This window comes from Rutidosis leptorrhynchoides, chromosome 5 (assembly GCF_046630445.1).
Source record: "Rutidosis leptorrhynchoides isolate AG116_Rl617_1_P2 chromosome 5, CSIRO_AGI_Rlap_v1, whole genome shotgun sequence".
Classification (NCBI taxonomy): domain Eukaryota; kingdom Viridiplantae; phylum Streptophyta; class Magnoliopsida; order Asterales; family Asteraceae; genus Rutidosis; species Rutidosis leptorrhynchoides.
This window is the reverse complement of record NC_092337.1, coordinates 2761570-2771321: the sequence shown is the minus strand read 5'-3', so window position 1 is coordinate 2771321 and position 9752 is coordinate 2761570. Positions and strand designations below refer to the sequence as shown.

The 9752-nt window shown below is 34.1% G+C and overlaps 1 long non-coding RNA gene across 1 annotated transcript; it reads left to right on the top strand.

Moving 5' to 3' along the window:
• Nucleotides 1-1733: 1733 nt before the first annotated feature.
• Nucleotides 1734-8320, top strand: LOC139847672 (uncharacterized). Its single transcript, XR_011759603.1, has 3 exons — nt 1734-1945; nt 2058-2150; nt 7370-8320. It is a non-coding gene; the product is annotated as an uncharacterized lncRNA (long non-coding RNA).
• Nucleotides 8321-9752: the final 1432 nt, after the last annotated feature.

Sequence of the window (9752 nt, the reverse complement as noted above, 5' to 3'; positions counted from 1 at the left end):
GCATTTAGAATAACAAATAATTTAAAGGTAAGGTCCTCATATATCACAGTACTCAATAAGACCAATCACAATTGAAATAATATTAGCTTTTGTAACTATAATTCACATGCCAAATTGCAATATTTTAGCCCATTTTGAACCATTATTGAACCCAACCGACACGTTCATCATGCAAACTGACAACAACCTTGAGGCATCCAAGTAGCACGAACAGAGGCTCGTACTGTAAAAACATAAGGGTTTGAATTGCCATTACTGGTCAGAACTGTAAAAAGAGGAACTTTATAAATTTATTTATTTAGGTTATATACCCGAGTTTGCCAATATAAGTACTACTTGACCTTGAGTCCTTGATATATTATCAGCATCCATGGAGATAACATATTCAGTGCAAGTACTCCTCCTAGATCTTTTAGCAGAAAGCAGAAACTTCCCATTCTCAACCAACAAAGCTGCTGCAAACAAAACCAAATGTCAGTTTATTATCATAAGATTTCAAATTCAAATGTAAAGCAACCCTAAAAGACTACGTTGCAAAGAAAAAAAATTGCATGAATCGAGCCCGAAAACGCGGGGCATAAACACAATTCTGAAACACTCACTTGGGCTAAGACACAGGTAAAGATGATATGTCAAGTTTGATTTATCCCTCTTAATAAAACACTGAATAGTAGAGTCACGAGTCCCGGGATGAAAACATAATAAATGACTATTAGTACCCAAATTTTAAACTTGAATGTATAAATATAAAAGAGATAGTAAATTAGTAATAATTAAACACCCGCCTTAGGGAAACCGGGAAAGTAAGCTTTCCACAAGTTTCGGGCGTTGTAAAAATTTCTTTACACATACTCCTCCAAGATTTACATACAGCAGCACAAGCGACAACGTGTTTTCTTTCAGGCCAAGTACTATGTTGCATTTATCAACCCCTTTTCACACTCAAGCCCAGGCACAAAATCGGGAATGCTCAACAATCAACAATAATAAATAAATAAAAAATCGATAATCAACAATACATTATCAAGTACAGAAGAAACATGAATAATCGCAATATACACTAACAATTTCAGAGCTACCAACGTAGGAAGAGCAGATTTAGGCTGTAAAAAAAATACGCACATTTTACTGATAAAGAATTAAAGGAGCTCCTTTGGTCTGTCGCATATATACGCAAACAATTAGGGACGAAATTTCGATTTGGATGAGATCAGATGTGTACCTATAATCGGATGGGAAGCAAAAGTGTAGAAGAAATGGGGTATTGGAGATCGGATTGAATCGATTTAAATGGGAGAGATATTGGATTAATATACACTGCCAAAAGTTTTGGATGGTTTAAATGGAGACTTCAAATTTTGGTCAACATTCCATAATTATAGGGTGCATTTAATCACTTGTTTAAAATTCAAAATTCAAATTGATATGTATTTATTTAAAAAGGGTATTATTGTAACACTAAGTAGAAAATTTCTAGATTAAGTAATGGTTTTACATGATTAATTTGAACCGTTAGATTAAAGGGCAGATAAAAGTCCAATGTTGATCTAATGGTGATTAAAGGATAGATTAGGAAGACTTATTTGTTAATAAAAGTTCTCTTTTAAGTATAGTAAGATTTTATCTCTCCTCTGTTTCTTTTTTTTCTTTGACAAAACTACCCTGTTAGTAAATAACGGTGCCTAATGAAAACTACCGGGTCTAGCATTACCAAAAACGACGACTTTCACAAACATCAAAAGAAAATTAGGGTTCTTCAAATCAACTATTCTCTTATGTACAATCGACGATTAGCCAACGGTTCTTCAAATTATAAGTTCATTCGGATACAATTAAGGTTCTTCAAATCGAGAACGGTTCTTCCAATCAATAATTCATCCGGATACAATTTGGGTTCTTCAAATCGAAGCATTCATCCAGATACAATTAGGGTTCTTCAAAAAAGGTAAATCCGATTTTTTAATATATTCTGTTATAATCAATTTACTTCTTTACGATCCGTACAATTTTTTTATTAAGATATTTGAATTGATTTATGTCTTGATCAAAATCTTCAGCAACAAATGGAAGTTCAAATTGAAGTAAAAGGTGGTGCTATGGTTGCAGAATTGCATCAAAATGTTGATAAAATCTTTGTAAACATTGACAAGGTACAATCTTTATGCTCAATTCACCATTTTTTGTAAACATTGTCAGCTAAAATTTGCTTCAAGCAGTATTTATTTAATTGATCTGAGACCCCTTGTATTAGAATATCATAAATCAAAATAGTTCAATTTTAATTTGCTGTATATTTTGGTACTTGGTCTCTGTGGAAGGATACATATTTAGGAAAATGCAGAGCTGAATTTTGAAATATAAAGCAAGGAAATTTAGGGGAACTTAAAAAAGTAAGAATGATTTCATTTATGATAATATACTGTAATGATTACTACAATTTACTAATAAGGGAATTAAAATATATTAATCTGGATGGATTTAAGATATGATGCTTGTGCACATGTTAGCTATGTACATCTACTTTTTGGTTATAATCCTTTATCTAATATTCGATTACATCAATTAGTTTCCATTAAAGACGTCTTTTTTTGTTGTATTTTCTTTGATCCTGAATCACATTTTTTAAATCCTGCACTTTTTATTTTATTTTATTCTTTTGGTGTACAATAAACAACAACAACAGCAGCATCATCATCAACAGCAGCAGCAGCAAACAACAACAGCAGCAACAACAACACCACCACCAACAACAACAACAACAACAACAGCAGACGTGCGCACGGGATGAAAAATGGGAATTGGCGCGGGATGAAAAATCGGGTTTGTCAAAAGACGTGCGCATGTACATGGTTCGTGTTCCAATGGTGAAGGCAAAGGCGGTTACGTGGAAGATCAAAGGTGTGAGTGCGTTCTCACACAGCTGCCTTGATGGTCTTATCCACATGTTTGTTCTATCGGCTGGTTTGTTCTTTGCTGGAAAGATAAATAGGGTGGATGGAGTTTTGTACGGGTGGATCGCTTGGGCGATGGGGTTAATTAGGTCGGGTTGAACTCAAACGACCCGTTATCTCCTAAACTAAGTAAGGAGGTATGTGCCATAGAAAAAGAGTTGTTCTTGTTTCCCAAGCTAGTAACATAAAGATCGAATTATAGCTCAGCGGAATTTTTTGGTGCCGAAAGACTTCATTTGCTCGAAGGTTATCGGAATATCGAATGAAGTGTGGCGTGACTCGAGTGAAAATCTGGCGATATCAAAAGGATCTGTAATTAGCGGGTCGGGTTGTTGCTGTAGGAGAGTGTTGAAGTACGAATCAAGTTAAACAAAAAGGGGCCCGCTAATGTTGTGAAACTCGCGACCGCGAGTAGGAAGGTCGCGATCGCGACCTGGACATGGTCAGGTATCGCTAGTGGGAGAGAACAAGTCACGAATGGAATTTGGCCTCGAACAATAACTCGCGAACGCGAGAGGTGTGCTGGGATGGAGCTCGCGATCACGAGAATAGAGCTGGGCGGTCAGAATTTTCTAGAATGTGTTTTCTTGCTCCCTAAGCTATTTCCTTGTTTGTTTTCTCCTATAAATAACCCCATATGTAAGCTGAAAAATAGACCACAAAATTTATCAATAAAGAACTCTCTTTGGTTGGCCGAGGATTAAAGGAATCATCTTTGATTACATATAATCTCGTTATATTCTCGCGTTGTTTCCGATTCTTTGTAGTTTTTCAATTTCTTCACATGTTTTCGTTTATTGTAAGTGGGTTTGATAACTTGGGGTTATCAAGTCTTGTTAGTGATCACCTAGTCGTTTCTTCACATTTTATACGTCGTGTTTGCTATGCCTAAGGATCAAGTACCGCTTTGATATGCTTCTTTTGTCGATGATAACAGTATTTTTCAACGCTGCAAACAAGAATTTTACCTATATTATCTTTTTTTCCGGAGTTTGGATCTGAGTGTTGGCCAATGACGAAGGCCCAAGAGAGGAGGATGGAGGTGGCAGAAATGAGGATACTTAGGTGGACGTGTGGTAAGACCATGCTAGATATGATACCAAACAGAGTTTTCAGGGACAACTTGGAAGTTGGGAACATCATCAACAAGCTGAGGGAAGGACGACTTAGATGGTTTGGGCATGTTATGAGGCGCCCACTTTTAGCCCCAGTTAGGAGAGTCGAGACCCTCGCTGTTAGCGGCGTTAGGAGAAGGGGTAGACCTAGACGTAGGTTGGAGGATAGATTGAAGCTTGACATGAAAGAGCTTCTACTGACGGAGGACATGACTTCTGATAGGAGCCTGTGGAGGAGTAGAATTAGAATAATTGAGTAAGCTATTAGGTGTATGTATATATATATATATATATATATATATATATATATATATATATATATATATATTATGTATGTAAGTGAATATATTTATGTTATATCTATGAATGTATCTATACGTATATATGTTTAGGTATAGGTATTTATACATGCTTATGTGTGTGCATGTATCTATGTGCATGTATCTAGGTGTATGTATGTATGTATGTATGTATGTATGTATGTATGTATGTATGTATCTGTACTTAGGTATATAGATCTATGAAAATACCTATACGTATATATGTTTATGTATTGGTATGTATACCTGCCTATGTGTGTGTAGGGGTATATATATATGAGTGTGTATGTGTATGTGTAGGTGTATATGTGTGGCTGGGTGTGCGGGTGGGAGGGTGGGTGTGTATTTTGCAGTTGGTAGGCCTACTTGAAATTACATGTCTATCTATGTGCACTATATTATCCATGCTATTTGTCCTATTGTTATGCTTTACTTGCTATATGTGTCCTCTCTTTGTGGCTACTTTGTATGGTTGCATCTTTCTAGGCGCACATAACGTTTACGGGTACGTATCATTTGCCCACACTTTTTGTTTTTATGAGCATTTCTGGCCGGAGGTCCTTAGGAAGCGATCTCTTTTGCCTCTAGAGTAGAGGGAGGGAAGACCTGATATAGTCGCGGGTTCTATACCCGAGGGTCGAGTAGTGACTTCCTTCTAATCTAGGGTACGAGGAATGATTGTCTACACTCTACCTCCCTCATACCCTACATTTGTGGGATTGGGTATTGTTGTTGTTGTTGTTGTTGTTGTAATTGGAATCTGATAACGCCATTTTTATACATATATTTTGGGCGTTATCTTGTTCCATTTATTGGTATTTGGAAGACTTTGAATAAGATTTTGGGATGTTTGAGTTTAAAATGGAGAAAAGGTCAAGATATGGTTCATTGGTTCATTATAGAGGATTTTATTGAAGATATAGCCCAAAACGAAGTTCGAGTTGAAGATAAAAAGTGCAACGGGTGAAAAACTAGTTTCCATCACGTTCTGGTTAGGTTTATCGCGCTTCACTATGTCGCGGATCGTGGTATTGTTCATCAGAACGTGACACTGAAAAGAGGACGGACTGATCAAAATGTCGCGTATCAAGCACCCTTGTCGCGTTTTGTATCATCGCGTATCGCGATGGCCTTGTCGCGGTTCGCGATGCATGGCGGTTCCAGTTTTTTTCCATTCATCTATAAATACTCGTGTTTTACCCCAATTTAGGGTTATGCAGTTTTATTTACGAATTTTCTTTCACAGCAGCTACTATTACGAATTTTATAGCTTTTCTACATTATTTTGCAAGGGTTTAACCTAGTACATCAAGTTTGGTTAGTTTAATCTTTTTATTTACTTTTAATACTTTGTTCTTTATTCAATACAATGTTTATGTTTAATGGTTCTTTTCATTTATTTGTTATTTGCTTTGCCATGAGTAGCTAAATCTTTAGTATTCACTTAGAAGCATGAACCTATGTGATGGATTGCGATCTTTTGGTTAAGTACAATTAATTTTAATTACATAATTTTATGTCTAACAAAGATCCATCGTTATTAAAGCTTATTGATTGTTAGATCACGGAAGTTATTGATTAACTAACGACAGTTAAATTGATTAATAGCTTTTACTAGATTATTGAACGTGAATAATTTGGGAATATGTGAGATTTTATGAGGGACACCGATAATAAAATTAATCGTAGTGGTTGAGCTTGAAATTAGTTGCAATAATTGTGAGGTTGTAAGGGACACCAAACCAACCTAAGTTAGACTATAATCTTGAGTAATATATATCATTGTGAATTGGTTAGTAACTCTAGGTTAACGACAGTTATACTTAGGTGGCTAGTCTTAAACTGTAGGAATCGACAGATAAATACAGTGTCACAATATCATAATTGTTTAATTAACGGTTTTGAACGAACAATCCTAGCCTAGGGAATTGAATCTAAGTGGATACCTTTGTCTCTTATTGAATTAAGTTTAATTAATTTTCGCATTTGCTTAGTTTGACAACAAACCTCCCTTTTAAAATCTTAGAATAATTAATAGTTCAAGTTTTTAATTGCCTGCTCTCTGTGGAAAGAATTGGTCAAATACTTGTTTAATTACTACACGAACTGGTTATAGTTGCCTGTATTGTGTGATAAGTGATAGGTATTTAGCTAATAATTTAGAGTACGAAATTACACATCAGAATCAAAGATAATACAAACTAAATATAAATAAATAAATAGAAAAGTTAAAGAGGAATGAGATGGTTTTTAGGATGGCATCCATGCGGTGGGTAGGCAACTTTGCCACGTTAATTCATGATAGTTGTTGATAATTAAAAAGAAACAGAAAACATAAAAGGCTGAATTTTATTTAAGACCGAGTATATTGCAGCCACTTGACTTTCTGAGGTAGTAAAGAAACGGAAGTTTTTTTCTTTTTTTTTTTCTTTTTTTTTTTTTTTTTTTGAACGATCGATTGAAGATGATGAATAAGGAAAGAAAAACAATCGTAGAAAAAGATTTGACGAGCGGTATAAAAACAGTGGCACGTGGCGGCCGACTAGGTATCTGGATCAGGCTCACTCTAATACCATGTTAAACAATGAAACTACGTGAATCTTATCTTATTGATAATAATACACAGTATTTATAGAGTACAATAAACCCCAAACGTCTAACCATAATGGACTCAAGTCTACAGGCAGACTTGGGCCAAACTTAATCCGTCTAAGAGTTGGTTGTTCCTTGTTTTGTTTAGGCTCTTTCATCCTCGGATGAAGCCTTCTTTTTATATTTAATATAAGTTCGTTTTATAACGAAATAAAGGGAAAAAAAAGCTTCAACTTTAAATCCTTTATTTTACCTTTTTCGTTTCTTTGAAAAGTTCATCTTTATTCTTTAATAATTAATAATTAACAAGAGAGTTGTTGCATTCCAAGTCACAAAGGTTTTCCCTAACATCTTATCTTTAATATTCATGGCCCTATTTTTGATCACACAGGGTCGATTGGTGCTTGGGACTCGATAGTAAAGACCTCTAAAAAAGTTGATGGAGAAACAGCTAGTGCCTAACAATTTGTTTAAAATGAAGTTGGGTAATGTTCAAATTTGGCATGATTTATGGATTGAGGATTCTCCTTTACGGATTCGTTTAAACTGATTGTATCACTTGGAATTGGATAAGAATGCGACTGTTGCGGACAGATGGGTCAATAATAAGTGGGTGTGAAATTGGTCTAGAAACGAGATGGGTTGTCGAAATGAACAGGCGTCGATTTTACTGACTGTCGAACTCGAAGGGGTGCAGACTTATGATCAAGATGACTATTGGAGATGCTCGATTACAGGAGATGGTATGTTCACGTTTCGTGCTGTTAGAGTTTTATTGGATACTACATTACTTCCTTCTCTTTCAAATATCACGGCTTGATAGAGGTATCTACCGACAAAGTAAACATATTTATATGATGTTTTCTTAATGATAACCCTCCTAATAGACTAAACTTTTCAAGAAAAGGCTTGGAAATCTAGGATATTACCCGCGTGATTTGTCATCAAAACATAGAAAGCTTGCACCATTCTTTCTTCACATGTGGTTTTGCGAAAGAGATTTGGACGGGTATTTTTTGTGGCTTAATTTGGCATTTCTGGGCTTTACTTCGTGGCATGAAGTTTTTAGTTTTGCAAGCTCTAACAGTTCTTAAGATCCGAAGATAAGAAGATTTGCTATCATGACAGCGTTTCTTTGGATTCAATGAAAAATCCTTGAAAAAAATGTAATGTGGTAGATTGTATCAAGTTTTTTTTTTTTTTTTTTCTTTCTTTCTTTCGCTTGGCTTAGATAGATGAGTCACTTTGTTTCTAATCGGAACAATTGGCTCCTATGCTCCTTGTAATTCTCTTATAGCTCTTTGCTAGCGAGTCGTTTTGATTAATAATATTGATGTTCCTAAAAAAAGATAAATAGTTACGAGTTTAGAGAAATATTCATTTGAAGATTGAGATTTTACAATCATATGTTTTTGGATCTTACAATTACATATGATTGTCATGACAATCACAATCCAAGGGTTGAGATTTCCCTTAATCTCAAGCAAAATTAAGGATGCAATTGAATATTTCCTTACGAGTTTATGATTCAAACACATATAAACTCAAGTTAATTAATACATCCATTATATTATAGAAAAACTAAGAAATGACATTATGACATATAAAGCATATCATTAGTAATATTTATTCTAATTTCTTATATTAGTTTATATTGTACAAGGTTCATCCGTAATAACTTCACACTTCTCATAAAACGAGTAGTTATGATAAAATTAGTTGCCTTGCAAACTAAGTCGAAAATCCAGATAAATAATAAGAAAATAATCTTAATGTGTAGACAATTTAAGTTAAGTAGTCAAAGTGAATTCAAGGTAGAAATCATTTACTTTAATCGAGAGGCTTCATAGGGTTGGATATGGAATGTGCAAGATATGACCTAATAAGGGATTGATATTTTCATTTTCATTTTTACTACTTTCACCTAAAAATATTAATCTGTCCTTAATTAATAATGCTTTATACAAATTCTTCTTATATTTAAATCAAGGATATAATTGAGAAAATGTATAAAAAGATGGTGAAAGAATAAAATTTATGGGTAAAAATATCACCTCCCCAATAGAATATGTAGTAGCATATAATTTATGACATTTTTAGTACGGAATGACTAATTTGTGATCTTAGGGTATAAGATAAGAAGTATTAGATTCAATCAAAATTTTCAATTATAACATAATATACATTAAATAAACTCCTTTGTATTTTCATACATGTATGCATATTAATTATAAATATTATAAATAGTGTTATGTATGTGAAAATTTACTTCATTTGTTTTTTTTATCATGTATTATTATATTTTTTCCTTATTCCTTATGAACCGGACACAAAATTTACAGCCCGCAAAAAGACTTCGACACCTTCTACCCCCTGTGAACATATTGGAGCACATAAATTTTTTTTTGAAAAGATATCGAAGCACATAAATGAGTGGGCCAGGCTAAAGGAAAATTAGTGGGCTGCTATGTAGTTGCCAACATTTTGTTGACTCAGGCATCAATCAAATTTATCAAGATGAGAATGATTGAAATGACCACCCATTATTACGCACTCGATCTCATTTCTACTTTTCTACTTGACAAAGCTCGTATGATGCACAGTTTCGGTTACCTTTTCAATATTTTATGATCATTATTGATAGATTAATTTAAATTTAAAGTATTTGAGGATTCGTAAGTAGATCTCTTCCAAATGTATTATCAACTTTTATAAGTCATTAATGTTATACACTTATACAATTGTTATCAAACATAAACAACAAAAATTGATTA